This window comes from Azolla caroliniana, unplaced genomic scaffold (genome assembly GCF_043228905.1).
Source record: "Azolla caroliniana isolate FFs.n. ecotype wild unplaced genomic scaffold, voAzoCaro1.0.p SCAF_18, whole genome shotgun sequence".
In the NCBI taxonomy this organism is placed as follows: domain Eukaryota; kingdom Viridiplantae; phylum Streptophyta; class Polypodiopsida; order Salviniales; family Salviniaceae; genus Azolla; species Azolla caroliniana.
Window position 1 is genome coordinate 9,389,988 of NW_028230453.1, and position 10,803 is coordinate 9,400,790.

A 10,803-nucleotide genomic window follows, 5' to 3' on the forward strand; every position below is an offset into this window, starting at 1 on the left:
GGTCGGCTAGATAATGAAGGCTACACGGGTAGCATCCGGAACGGTGTTATGAAGTTCAGCAAAGGGAGCCTGATTGTGGCTCAGGCCCGAAAGGTAAACACACTGTACCTGATGAATGCCCGGTTATGTCCGGAGGAAGTGAACGTGGCATCCGACACTGCCGGTGAGCTGTGGCACAAGAGGTTGTGTCACATGAGCGAGAAAGGGATGAAGAGGCTTGCAGACGACAACCTCATTCCAATGAAGAACGTGCACTTGGAGAAGTGCATTGATTGTCTAGCCCGAAAGCAAAATCGGACCTCCTTCCGATCGAGGCCACCGATGAGACGTAATGCACCACTAGAATTGGTGCATACTGATGTGTGTCAAGTGGACACGAAGTCACATGCAGGATCACAGTACTTCGTAACGTTCATAGATGACCACAGTCAGAAGTTGTGGGCCACACTGTTGAAGATGAAGGATCAGGTGCTATCCGTCTTCAAAGAGCTCCACACGAGAGTGGAAAGAGAAATTGGCCGGAAGCTGAAGGCGGTTCGAGCAGATAACGGAGGTGAACACCGGGGTAGTTCGAGGAGTACTGTCGCTCGAAGGGAATCCGGCTCAAATTTACCGTGCCAAAGACGCCATAACTAAACGGGCTGGCCGAGAAGATGAACCGGACCATGATGGAGAGGGTCCGGAGTATGCTAGAGCATGCAAAACTACCCAAGACGTTTTGGGCTGAGGCGTTGTCGACAGCGACATATGTGATAAACAGATCACCCTCAGTACCCTTGGATGGAGACACGCCATAGAGAGTCTGGACCGGTAAGGAAGTGTCCTACCGGCATCTAAAGGTATTCGGGTGTCTTGCGTATGTGCATGTAGCTAAGGACCGGAGAGGAAAACTAGATCCGAAGACCCGGCCATGCATATTCCTCGGTTACGGCAACGATGAGTTCGGCTACCGAGTGTGGGACTTGGTCGACAAGAAGGTATTCTGGAGTCGAGATATTATCTTTATGGAGGACAAGACGCTCGCCGACTGGGAGTCGGAGAAGAAGATAATGAACTCCGAGTCGACCGGTAAGGATCGATTCTACGATGAGCAGTCCCAACCGGCAAGAGGCCGGTTAGCACTCGAGGAACCGGCCAGTTACGGTGAGGATACCGAATCGGCAGAAGAAAAAGTAGAGGAAGCTGAAACCGGAACCGGCCAAGATCCCGAATCGGATTCGGATGAAGAGCAAATGGAGGAGCCGATTACCGAAGCCCAAAGACGGAGATATCCTCTCAGAGAGAGAAGGGTCCCCCGGAGATTTCCGGATGTAGAGCATGTGTTGCTAACCAATGAGGGGGAGCCAGAAAGCTTCGTAGAGGCGAAGGATGACACCCACAACCGCAAATGGTTAAGTGCCATGCAGGATGAGATGGATTCCCTGCATGAGAACCATACGTACGAATTGATGGAGTTGCCGAAAGGAAAGCGGGCACTCCGAAATAAGTGGGTGTACAAGTTGAAACCGGGAGTTAGAAACCGGGATCGACACTTCTGGCAAACTACAGGTTATCCGATAAGCAAAGCCCGAAGACGAAAGCAGAGAAGGCTGATATGATGAAGGTTCCATATGCCTCTGTCGTCGGGAGCTTGATGTACGCAATGGTGTGTACCCGACCGGATATAGGCTACGCAGTTGGAGTGGTGAGCCGGTTTATGAGCAATCCCGGCAAGGAGCACTGGAACGCGGTAAAATGGATACTCTGGTACTTAAAGGGCACTTCGAATATGTGTCTCTGATTCGGCTCTGGAAAACCTCAACTTGACGGTTTTACCGATTCGGACATGTCGGCTGATGTGGATACCAGCCGGTCTACATCCGGGTATGTAATGACATATGTAGGGGGAGCTGTTTCGTGGCAATCGAGGCTACAGAAGACGGTTGCGTTGTCAACCACGGAGGCGGAGTACATGGCGGCTGTGGAAGCCGGCAAGGAAATATTATGGATGAAGGACTTCATCAGAGAGCTCAGTATCCGGCAAGATGAATACTGGCTCTATTGCGACAGTCAAAGTGCCATCCACCTTGCTAAGAATGCGACCTACCATTCCCGGACGAAGCATATCCAGCGTAGGTATCACTGGATCCGGGAAATAGTAGATGACCAGGAGTTCGCGATGACGAAGGTCAACACGGCCGAGAACAGGTCAGATATACTAACCAAAGTACTGATACCCGACAAGCTGGATGCATGCCGGAAGAGGATCGGACTAGTAAGACATCCCATGCCGGAGTGAAGGGGGAGTTTGTTAGGAAACAGGTCCCTCCGGATGGTGAAGACCCGGTGAGAACCAGATGAAGAGTACCCAGCTACGGAGAGCCGGATGGTGCAAACCCGGTGAGAACTGGATGAAGAGTACCCGGCTACGGAGAGCCAGATGGTGCAGACCCGGTGAGAACCAGATGACGAGTACCCGGAAACTGAAGACCCGTTGAGAACCGGATGAAGAGACATATTCGTAAATATGTTTCTGAGAGTCCATCCTGGCTATATTTGTAAATAGCCGAAAAGTCATATTAGTATAAATATGACTTAGGGCAAACTTTATTGTGTTGTTGTTATTCTTGTTGGCGCAAGATTAGAGCGTGCAACTGTGTACAGAGAGAGTGAGAGAGAGGAAGAGGTCGTTGCCTCTGATTGTCACCGCCGCTTGTGGCGAAGATAGCAAGCTCGAGGTCGTGGCCTCGGTGCTTTCTTATTGTACATTCTGACATAGTGATAGTTTGCGGTTTGTGGGGTGCCGTGGTTTTTCCCGAGTTTGGGTTTTCCACGTAAACATCCTGTGTACTCGTCTCTCTATCGTGTTGTGTTTCACTCCCTGTTTTTTGTGTTTTATTCTACGCTCGGTTGTGGCCGAGCATTGTTCAATGGAGCATGTAGTTCCTGTCAATTACTTGATCTTTTGACTTTAGTACGTGTTGAGCGGCAAGCTCAACTGGACCCGGATCGGCTGAATAAGCCTGAGCCGGCAAGCGAGACGGATCGGTAAGGCGGCAAGCAACAGAGCCGGTGAGCACGGGAGCCGGATAGCCGGATCCAATTGGTAACCGGAAGCCTAGTATTAGTTTAGACTACTAGGCAGTTATAGTCTCGTAGTAAGTGTTAGATGCTCATGTGAGTATTGAAGTACGCGTTACTTCTGTTAGTCCCACAAGGACTTGTATAAATAGTCCTACTGAGCACAGTTGTAGATATAGAGTGATCATATCGTTTTGAATATGGTTTTCTACGTTCTGCTCTCTCTCTATCTCTCCCGTGTACTCTGTGTATTCCCTACCTTCTCTGTTTTCTAACTCTTCCACAAGTAATCGTTTACATCGTATCAGAGTGCGAGGGTTGAGAACCTCTACATCCGACAAACACTTGAAAGCAAACCCTAACAGGTCATAAAACAGTAGACAGAGAAGTGATGGATAGAGGGATGGCTAGCTCGCTTCCTGTGGAGAAACTCGACAAATCCAACTATCCATCTTGGTCGTATAAGATGCACCAGTACCTGCTTGGGCATGTCTACTGGAGTTTCGTTGAAGGAGCCAACGAAACAACACCTGATGCCGCACATAAGGACTTCCCAGTGTGGGAACAATCGGCAAGCAGAGTGATGTACTGCTTCGCGTCCAGTGTCGGAGACCAGCTGTTGAGCCACATCCGAGATGCCAAGACGCCGAAGGAGGCTTGGGGGAACCTAGAGAAGTTCTTCGCCACGAGCACTATAGCCCGGAAGCTACAACTCCGATAGGAGTTGAGCAATGTCCGACAGAAGGACATGTCGGTGTCGGATTACACAGCCCGGATCAAAGAGATCTGTGACTCGCTTGCCTCTATCAACATTACCGTAGAGGAAGACGAGATGGTACAGGTCTGTCTTGGGGGCCTTGCGTCTATGTTCAGAGAGTTCCGAACGGCGGAGTGTACAAGGGAGAATACGCCATCATTTTTCGACTTACAGTCGATGCTCCTTGTAGAGGAGAACCACGCCAGTGCGTCAACTAGCGCACCCACTGACAGCCGGATGCTGTACACGGAGGCCGATTGGTCCTGTGGGCGTGGTGGACGAGGCGGGTCATCACACAATGGAGGTTGCTGGCAAGAGGAAGAACGAAGGCACAGAGAACGTGCCGACAGCAGTTCCGGGACTCCCATAGGCAGGAGTAGTCATGGCGACACCGGAAGACGCCAAGAGAAGTCAGCAACGGAATGTTGGTACTGTGGCAAAAAGTGCCACAGAGAAATCGAGTGCTGGAGAAAACGAGCCGATTCGGACAAATCCGGATCTGTCAAGGCCGGCAAGGATGGCCAACAAAGCTCGCACTACGCGAAGGGATCGGGAGGATCCAAGAACGATAACGGGCCAGCCTTGGTGATGAAGCACGAGGCGAACTCGATGAAGAAGACCACTTCCAAATCAGAGGAAGTGTGGTCTGTTGATTCCGGTGCGTCGAACCACATGACAAGCGACAAAGATAGGTTCTCCTTTTTGGAAAAACTGGATCAACCAGGAGTAGTCGAAACCGGAGACGACACTCCTCACCCAATCGTGCACGTCGGAGAAGTCCCTTTGAGCCACATCGGACAAAAGGGGAAGCTGATGAACGTATTACACATTCCGACAATCATGAAGAACCTGGTGTTGGTCTCGGATTGAGGTCCTGACCCCGATTCTGGTCTACTGAGACAACATGAGCAACATACAACTCACCAAGAACCCCGTATTCCATGCTCGCACAAAGCACATAGAAGTGCATTGTCACTTTGTGCGTGAGCATGTATAGAGCGGTGAGGTCGAACTTCGGTATGTTCACACGGATCGGCTGGTTGCCGACATCTTCACCAAACCGCTCGGATCAGACAAGTTGCAGCACTTCACCGATATGCTTGGTGTTCAGCATCTCGACGTGCCACACTTGAGGGGGAGAACGGGCAAAGACACCAGAACGACTGCCGATTGCGCCGGTGAGGGAAGAACTGACGAAGGGAGAGTCAAGAATAAGAAAGGAGCCGAGTCGACAAGGGAAGTCGACACGTCCGAACAAGTCGGAACAAGCGGCAACAACGGCAGAGTCAAGAAGGATAAAGCCAACCGAAGGAAGAAGTCCAAGACCCCCCTGGAACCAGAAGACGAATTGGGAGCAACCGATTCGGACAAGAGCTGGAACGAATCGGAGATAGTTGATTCGGTTCAACAGACAAATTCGGAAGAACCGAATCAATTCAAGGCCAAGAGGACGAGATGGTAGCGAAAGTCAACGCCAACACGAAGGAATCGGCGAACCGGAACGCGCCGAAGTCACAGCACCAAGGGATCTGAATTGGGCCTGTTGAGCAGACAAGCCGACTGAGGAGGTTGAGGTGCGCAGAACAAGAGGGGTCGCGGCAAACAAAACCGGACCGGACGAGGAGCGCGAGCAAGATGGAACGACGCCAGGAGAAGTCGGTTGGAAGAACCGACTGCCACAGAGGCTGACACTAGGATCCAACCTCAAGTTGAGCTTGAGGGGGAGTGTTGACCGGCAAGCTCAAGTGGAGCCGGATCGGGTGAATAAGCCTGAGCCGGCAAGCGAGACGGATCGGTAAGCTGGCAAGCAACAAAGCCGGTGAGCTGGGGAGCCGGTTAGCCAGATCCAATCGGTAACCAGAAGCCTAGTATTAGTTTAGACTACTAGGCAGTTATAGTCTCGTAGTAAGTGTTAGATGCTCGTGTGAGCATTGAAGTATGCAGTACTTCTGTCAGTCCCATGAGGACTTGTATAAATAGTGCTACTGAGCACAGTTGTAGATATAGAGTGATCATATCATTTTGAATATGGTTTTCTACGTTCTACTCTCTCTCTGTCTCTCCCGTGTACTTTGTGTATTTCCTACCTTCTCTTGTTTCTAACGCTTCCGCAAGTAATCGTTTACAGTACGAAAACCCACAACTTCCGACTAGAGTTATCAATGAAGGTCACAAAGTATTGTCCGCGTCAATGTGACGGAGCATCTACATAGCACACATTCGTGTACTAGTTCCAGTGGCAGTTTTCTCTTCTTCATGATGGTCTTGAGTGGAATGTTGCTATGTTCTGCTTTCCAATTAAGCAATCGACTCACTTCTCCGGGTGCACTCCCTTTACTTCTGGCAGAAGTTTATGGTCAGCTAACAGATGCAGACCCTTCTCACTCATCTGGCCTAGCATCTTATGCCATAACTCTCCACTCGAGTCAGCTGCCACATTCACTTTCGACTTGCACAGTCGGGCATGCATCATGGATAGTGTGCTTTCTTTTTGTGCTCTGGCCACTATAAGGTTTCCAGGGCAAAACTTCCACTTGCCATTACGAAAACCACTATAGTCTTTGTCGTCCATCTTTCCATTCGATATTAGATTTAATTTGATATCGGGGACGTGTCGAACATTCTTTAGAGTCAGTCGACACCCTGTCGAAGTTGTCAAGCAAACACTTCCAACTCCATCTACCTTGCACTCTCTATTATCACCCATCTTTACGCAGCCATGATCACCGGATGTGTAAGTCGAGAAATACTCTCTCGACGGAGTTATATGGAAATATGCACCGGAGTCGATCACCGAAGTGCATTCGAAGGGTTGCAAGATTTTCACTTGCCTGTTCACAAATGATAAGGAGTTCTTCATCGCTCGTAGAAATGGCCAAAGTTCTCTTTTCATCAGGAATCTTCCTGGGTTTGACATTATTACTGACACTCTTTTCCTTCTTAAGATTTCGGCAGTCCTTCTGGAAATGTTTAGGCTTTCCACAATAAAAGAATGTTAGTTTACCTCTAGACTTCGATCTAGCATGGGACTTTTCTCTCCTTGGTGGACTCCTTTGTCGGTTCCTTCCTTTGTCTAAATGTTGTGACACATTCACATCTGAATGAGTCAGGACACCCTTGTCCTTCCTTCTCGCTTCCTCATTCAGGATGCTTGTCTTCATCACTTGTAAAGACAAGTTCTCTTCTTAGTAGGAGGTGCTGAGAGTAACCACTAGGTTATCCCAACTATCCGGCAATGTGCACATCAGTGTAGGAAATAGCGTGGAATATTGCTCAGCCACAACCGAGTCTTGAATCCTTTTGATGAGAATCAAACACCGAAATGGGATGTAGGGAGTGAACGCACATACACACACAAACAACGATAGAGAACACGGGATGTTTACATGGAAAACCCTAAATAGGGAAAAACCACAGGAGCCCACAGACTCCAAACTATCACTATATGAGAAACATACAATCAGAGACTCGGAGGCAACAACCTCAAGCTCTATGCCTTCGCCAAGCAGTGGTTACAACAAAGTATCGCTCTGTGTCTACACACACACACTCTCTCTCTCTCTCTCTCGCACTCTATACAATATGGTCTCAACAACAATTGACAACGACTCTCTACCACATTAAAGTGATTGCCTTAAGTCATATTTATACTTATATGTCTTTTAGGCTATCTACAAATATAGCCTCAGTGGGCTTACTCTAACATATATACAATATATGTCCTTGGATCCGGTTTGCACTGGATTCACTCGATCCGGTTTCCGGGTCCTTCCACCCAGCTCCTTCTAGCGTCGTTCCGCCTTGTTCACGCTCCTCTTCCGGTTCGGTTCCACTTCCCGCGACCCGTCTGGTACTGCGCACCTCGACCTCCTTGGTGCTTGTCTCCTCAACAGGCCCATTTCAGCTCCTTCGTTGTTATGACTCTAGTGCTTGTCGATCCATCGGTTCCTCCGTGTCAGTGTGGACTTCCGTTGCCTTCTCGTCCGGTTGGCCTTTAGTTGATCCAGCTTCTCCGAATCTTGAACCGAATCAGCTTCCTCTGATTCATTCCAGCTCTTGTCCGAGTTGGTAGTCTCCAACTCGTCTTCCGCTTTTAGGCCCTTCACCACATTGGACCACGTCCGGGTCTTGGCCTTCTTTCAGTTGGCTCTATCCTTCTTGACTCTGCCACCGCCGCCGCTTGCTCCGACTTGTTCGGATGTGCCAACTCCTTTGGTCAACTCGGCTTCCTTTTTCTTCTTATCTCCCCCCTTGGTTCTTCCTTCCTCTCCGGCTCCTTGTCTGGTGCCATTCATTCCCGTTCCTGTTCTCTCCCTCAAGTGCAGCATATCAAGATGTTGAATACCGAGCATCTCCGAAAAATGCTACAACTTGTCCGACCGAGCATGTTGGTGAAGATGTCGGCAACGTATCGATCCGTGTGAACATACCGAAGTTCAACTTCACCGCTCAAGACCCGCTCATGACCCGCTTACAAAAAAAGTGATAATGCACTTCTATGTGCTTTGTCCGAGCATGGAATACAGGGTCTTGGCGAGTTGTATGCTGCTTATGTTATCGCAGTAGATTAGGATCGGGGTTGGTACCTCGATCCGCAGGTCTTGTAGCAATTGCCAAAGCCAGATGGCTTCACAGGTGGCAACGGTAGCGCCCCGATATTTAGCCTCAGTGCTCATTGTTGGCTACTTTTTGCTGCTCCATGCAATAGCCACACTACCAAGGGAAAACATGTAACCGAAGGTGGATCGGCAATCCGATGCATCATCAGCCCAGTCGGCATGTGTGTATCCAACTAACTCTTTAGTTATACCATGTCGGTATAATAGTCCCCGATCCTTCGTGCCGCTCAGATACTGCAATATTCGATGCGCGCACTGAAGGTGCTCCACAATTGGCTTCTGCATGAATTGGTTGATCACTCCAACCGGATAACTGGTGTCGGATCAGGTGATCATCAAGTATATGAGGCTTCCGACAATTTTTCGGAACCGTTTCTCATCACAAGCCAGTCCGGAGTTGGGACGAAGCTTCAGGTTCTGGTCTAGGGGTGTGGAGATCAGTCAGCATTCTGTCATGCCGAACTTGTACAGCATATTCAACACATAATGGCATTGTGAGAGAAATATGCCGTCGGGGGTCTGGATCACCTCGATCCCAAGAAAATAATGAAGGTCCCCCAGGTCCTTCATTTCAAATGCGTCCGACATCTGGGACTTCACTCGGCCGATTTCAACGAGTCCGGGTCCGGTGATGACTAAATTATCTACATATAGTAGGATACAAACCGGGCATTTTGAACTGTTCTGGATGAAAAGTAACGAGTCAGACTTTGAGGCCGCAAACCCCATCTTACGCAACTGGTGCGTGATCTTCACATTCCAAGCCCGGGGGGCTTGCTTCAAACCGTAAAGCAACTTCTTGAGTCGGCACATTGCCGACTTGTTCATCTCTTATTGGAAACCGGGGGGTTGGATCATATAGACCTGTTCTTCAAGTTCACCTTGAAGAAATGCATTCTTCACGTCCATTTGGTGAAGATGCCACCCCCTTGCCACAGCAACCGCCAATACTACACGAACCGTTGTCATCTTCGCTATCGGAGCGAAGGTCTCGTCATAGTCGATTCTTTAAGTCTGCGCGTGTATCCCTTCGCCACTAATCGGGCCTTGTGCCAGGTAACCGAACCGTCGGCATTGTACTTTACCTTGTACACCCACTTACATTGGATCGGTTTACAATGTCGGGGAGGGTCAACAAGGTCCCATGTGTCGTTGGCATCGAGTGCCCGCATTTCTTCCTCCATAGCGGCACGCCAATTTGCTTCCTTTGCCGCTTCTGCGTAGCTCTCCGGCTCACACACTTCCGCCATCTTGGTCATGTATGCATTGTGATGCGCCATGTACTCGTTGTACGTGTACCGCTGGACGGGGTTCTTCTGGAGGATTGAGCGGCGTAACTTTTCGTTAGCCGGTTTGAGGCCCTTCTTGGCCGGTTCGAACTTTCTTTCTAAAGATCCGCCTTCTTCCTTTCCAAGGTCAGATCCGCTCCGATCCGACTCTTCACTTCCGGTGTCGTATTCCGGCATCTTCTTCTTCCCCTTCTCTTTGCACGTGAACCGTCTCCTCGGTTCCTTGCGCGGGGAGAGCATGGTAGAGTCTCCACTACTCGTCGGTTCTTCATCCGACTATGTAAGATTTATTTTCTTCTTGTTTTGACATTTCCTTTTTACAAGAAATATTGTATACTTAGAAGCTTGACAAGTTTGATGTTCGCTTTCCTCTAACACATTTGAGGGTGCGATAAATGCCGAGTTCAATTCTCGGTATGCCCCTCATAACAATTATACGAAGAATAATGTTGATAATTCAACAAATTTACAATGTTCACAATTGTATGTGTACATGTTGGCGCATCAACATGTATTGCAACATGGTGTCGCGGTGTAGTTTGTGACCATGTGTCGGACCAACTTGACTTACCCTACAGTACGTTGTTTTCTTGATTTGTGACGTTATTCTCGTTGATGTCATACATTAGGGTTTCGTGGTGTAGTTGGTGATCACGTCAGTCTCACACACTGAAGGTCTCCGGTTCGAGCCCGGACGAAGCCAACCTATTCATAAGTTTTATTTCTTACTTCTCTTTCTACCTATTCATAACTAGCCCTATATTGTATTCTTCTTTCTCCTAGTCCAAAACCTCAGTTTTATTTCTTACTTCTCTTTCTACCTATTCATAACTAGCCCTATATTGTATTCTTCTTTCTCCTAGTCCAAAACCTCAGTGGTTCCCACCTGACTTAGGCAACGATTCGGAGCCGAAAGGCACGACTTCTCTTTCTTACAATCTAAATATTGATTAAAAAACACATGGGATTCACAAGTTTTATTTCTTACTTCTCTTTCTACCTATTCATAACTAGCCCTATATTGTATTCTTCTTTCTCCTAGTCCAAAACCTCAGTGGTTCCCACCTGACTTAGGCAA

General features: G+C 48.8%; 1 non-coding gene across 1 annotated transcript; it reads left to right on the top strand.

The window, feature by feature from the left end:
* Positions 1 to 10,354: 10,354 nt before the first annotated feature.
* On the top strand, positions 10,355 to 10,428 carry TRNAV-CAC (transfer RNA valine (anticodon CAC)). The gene has a single exon. It is a non-coding gene; the product is annotated as a tRNA-Val (tRNA).
* The last annotated feature ends 375 nt before the right edge of the window (positions 10,429 to 10,803 follow it).